We start from the raw sequence: 4,659 nt of genomic DNA on the forward strand, positions 1-4,659 counted from the left end.
GAATAAAAGCGATTTCATGTTCCTAGGCAACAGGGTACCAGAATCCAAACCGATATCATGTTCCCAGGTCACAGGATTCCACAATCTAACATTAGTCATGTTCCCAGGCCAATGGTTTCCAGAATCAAACCTCAGTCATATTCCCAGGACACATGGTTCCAGAATCAAACCTCAGTTATGTTCCCAGGACACAGGGTTCCAGAATAACCCCTCAGTCATGTTCCCTCGACACAGGTTTCAGAAATAAAACCCCAGTCATGTTCCCAGGCCACAGGGTTCCAGAATCAATCCTCACTCATATTCCCAAGCCACAGGGTTCCACAATTAAACCTCAGGCTTATTCCCAGGCCAGAAGGTTCCACAATCAAACCTCAGGCCTGTTGCCAGGCCACGGTTCCACCATCAAGGATCAGTCATGTTCCCATGCCACAGGGTTTCAGAATCAAACCACAGTCATGTTCCCAGTCCAGAGGGTTCCACAATCAAACCTTAGTCATGTTCCCATGCCACAAGGTTCCAGAATCCAACCGATGTCATGTTCCCAGGCAACAGGGTTCCAGAATCAATCCTCAGTTATGTTCCCAGGCTACAGGGATCCAGAATAAAACCTCAGTCATGTTCCCAGTCCACAGGGTTCCAGAACCAAGCCTCAGTCAGTTTCCCAGGGCACAGTATTCCACAATCTAAACAGATGTCATGTTCCCAGGTCACAGGTTTCCAGAATCACGCCTCAGTCATGTTCCCATGACACAGGGTTCCAGAATCCAACCGATGTCATGTTCCCAGGCCACAGGGTTCCAGAATCAATCCTCAGTTATATTCCCAGGCGACACTGTTCCTGAATAAAACCTCAGTCATGTTCCCAGTCCACAGGTTTCCAGAACCAAGCCTCAGTCAGGTTCCCAGGGCACAGTATTCCACAATCTAAACAGATGTCATGTTCCCAGGTCACAGGTTTCCAGAATCACGCCTCAGTCATGTTCCAAGGTCACAGGGATCCAGAATCAAACCCCAGTCCTCTTGCCAGGCCATAGGGTACCACCATCAAACCTCAGTCATGTTCCCAGGCCACAGGGTTCCTCCATCATACCTCAATCATGTTCCCAGGACACAGGGTTCAAGAATCAAACAAATGTCAAGTTCCCAGGCCATGGGTTTCCAGTACCAGGCCTCAGTCATATTTCCAGGGCACAGGGTTCCACAATCAAATCTCACTCATATTGCCAGTCCACAGGTTTCTGCCATCAAACCTCAGTCAAGTTCTCAGGCAACAGGGTTCTAGAATCAAGCCTCAGTCATATTCCCAGGACACATTGTTCAAGAATCAAACCTCAGTCATGTTGGCAGGCCACAGGGTTCCACAATCAAACCTCAGTCATGTTCCCAGGCCACAGGGATCCAGAATCCAACCGATGTCATGTTGCCAGGCCATAGGGTACCACCATCAAACCTCAGTCATATTCCCAGGCCACAGGTTTCCAGAATCAAACCGATTTCATGTTCCCAGGCAACAGGGTACTAGAATCCAAACCGATGTCATGTTCCCAGGCCACAGGGTTCCACCATCAAACCTCATTCCTGTGGCCAGGCCACAGGGTTCCACCATCAAGCCTCAATCATGTTCCCAAGCCTGAGGGTTCCACAATCAAACCACTGTCATGTTGCCAGGCCACAGGGTTCAACCATCAAACCTCAGTCATGTTCCCAGGAAACAGGGTTCCAGAATCAATCCTCAGATATGTTCCCAGGCAAAAGGGTTCCAGATTAAATCCTCAGTCATATTCCCAGTCCACAGGTTTCCAGAACCAAGCCTCAATCAGCTTCCCAGGGCACAGTATTCCACAATCTAAACAGATGTCATGTTCCCAGGTCACAGGTTTCCAGAATCAAACTTCTGTCATGTTCCCAGGGAACAGGGTTCCAGACACAAACCTCAGTCATGTTACCAGGAGACAGGGTTCCAGAATAAACCCGCAGTCATGTTCCCTGTACACAGGTTTCAAAAATAAATCCCCAGTCATGTTCTCAGGCCACAGGGTTCCAGAATTAAGCCTCACTCATATTCCCAGGCCAAAGGGTTCCACAATCAAACCTCAGTCCTGTTGCCAGGCCACAGTTCCACCATCAAGTCTCAGTCATGTTCCCAGGCCAGAGTGTTCCACAATCAAACCTAAGTCATCTTGCCAGGCCACAGGGTTCAACAATCAAACCTCATTCATGTTCCCAGGGAACAGGGTTGCAGAAATAAACCTCAGTCATGTTGCCAGGCCATAGGTTTCCACCATCAAACCTCAGACATGTTCCCAGGCCACAGGTTTCCAGAATCCACAGATGTCATGTTCCCAGGCCAAAGGGTTCAAGAATCAATCCTCAGTTTGTTTCCAGGCTACAGGGTTCCAGAATAAAACCTCAGTCATGTTCCCAGTCCACAGGGTTCCAGAACCAAGCCTCAGTCAGCTTCCCAGGGCACAGTATTCCACAATCTAAACAGATGTCATGTTCCCAGGTCACAGGTTTCCAGAATCACGCCTCAGTCATGTTCCAAGGTCACAGGGATCCAGAATCAAACCTCAGTCCTCTTGCCAGGCCATAGGGTACCACCATCAAACCTCAGTCATGTTCCCAGGCCACAGGGTTCCTCCATCATACCTCAATCATGTTCCCAGGACTCAGGGTTCAAGAATCAAACAAATGTCAAGTTCCCAGGCCATGGGTTTCCAGTACCAGGCCTCAGTCATATTTCCAGGGCACAGGGTTCCACAATCAAATCTCAGTCATATTGCCAGTCCACAGGTTTCTGCCATCAAACCTCAGTCAATTTCTCAGGCAACAGGGTTCTAGAATCAAGACTCAGTCATATTCCCAGGACACATTGTTCAAGAATCAAACCTCAGTCATGTTGGCAGGCCACAGGGTTCCACAGTCAAACTTCAGTCATGTTCCCAGGCCACAGGGATCCAGAATCCAACCGATGTCATGTTGCCAGGCCATAGGGTACCACCATCAAACCTCAGTCATATTCCCAGGCCACAGGTTTCCAGAATCAAACCGATTTCATGTTCCCAGGCAACAGGGTACTAGAATCCAAACCGATGTCATGTTCCCAGCCCACAGGGTTCCACCATCAAACCTCATTCCTGTGGCCAGGCCACAGGGTTCCACCATCAAGCCTCAATCATGTTCCCAAGCCTGAGGGTTCCACAATCAAACCACAGTCATGTTCCCAGTCCAGAGGGTTCCACAATCAAACCTTAGTCATGTTCCCATGCCACAAGGTTCCAGAATCCAACCGATGTCATGTTCCCAGGAAACAGGGTTCCAGAATCAATCCTCAGTTATGTTCCCAGGCTACAGGGATCCAGAATAAAACCTCAGTCATATTCCCAGTGCACAGGGTTCCAGATCCAAGCCTCAGTCAGTTTCCCAGGGCACAGTATTCCACAATCTAAACAGATGTCATGTTCCCAGGTCACAGGTTTCTACAATCACGCCTCAGTCATGTTCCCATGACACAGGGTTCCAGAATCCAACCGATGTCATGTTCCCAGGCCACAGGGTTCCAGAATCAATCCTCAGTTATGTTCCCAGGTGACACTGTTCCTGAATAAAACCTCAGTCATGTTCCCAGTCCACAGGGTTCCAGAACCAAGCCTCAGTCAGGTTTCCAGGGCACACTATTCCACAATCTAAACAGATGTCATGTTCCCAGGTCACAGGTTTCCAGAATCACGCCTCAGTCATGTTCCAAGGTCACAGGGATCCAGAATCAAACCTCAGTCCTCTTGCCAGGCCATAGGGTACCACCATCAAACCTCAGTCATGTTCCCAGGCCACAGGGTTCCTCCATCATACCTCAATCATGTTCCCAGGACACAGGGTTCAAGAATCAAACAAATGTCAAGTTCCCAGGCCATGGGTTTCCAGTACCAGGCCTCAGTCATATTTTCAGGGCACAGGGTTCCACAATCAAATCTCACTCATATTGCCAGTCCACAGGTTTCTGCCATCAAACCTCAGTCAAGTTCTCAGGCAACAGGGTTCTAGAATCAAGCCTCAGTCATATTCCCAGGACACATTGTTCAAGAATCAAACCTCAGTCATGTTGGCAGGCCACAGGGTTCTACAATCAAACCTCAGTCATGTTCCCAGGCCACAGGGATCCAGAATCCAACCGATGTCATGTTGCCAGGCCATAGGGTACCACCATCAAACCTCAGTCATATTCCCAGGCCACAGGTTTCCAGAATCAAACCGATTTCATGTTCCCAGGCAACAGGGTACTAGAATCCAAACCGATGTCATGTTCCCAGGCCACAGGGTTCCACCATCAAACCTCATTCCTGTGGCCAGGCCACAGGGTTCCACCATCAAGCCTCAATCATGTTCCCAAGCCTGAGGGTTCCACAATCAAACCACTGTCATGTTGCCAGGCCACAGGGGTCAACCATCAAACCTCAGTCATGTTCCCAGGAAACAGGGTTCCAGAATCAATCCTCAGTTATATTCCCAGGCAACAGGGTTCCAGAATAAATCCTCAGTCATATTCCCAGTCCACAGGTTTCCAGAACCAAGCCTCAATCAGCTTCCCAGGGCACAGTATTCCACAATCTAAACAGATGTCATGTTCCCAGGTCACAGGTTTCCAGAATCAAACTTCTG

This window comes from Balaenoptera borealis (assembly GCF_965194805.1).
Source record: "Balaenoptera borealis genome assembly, contig: HAP1_SCAFFOLD_2459, whole genome shotgun sequence".
NCBI classification, from domain to species: Eukaryota; Metazoa; Chordata; class Mammalia; order Artiodactyla; family Balaenopteridae; genus Balaenoptera; species Balaenoptera borealis.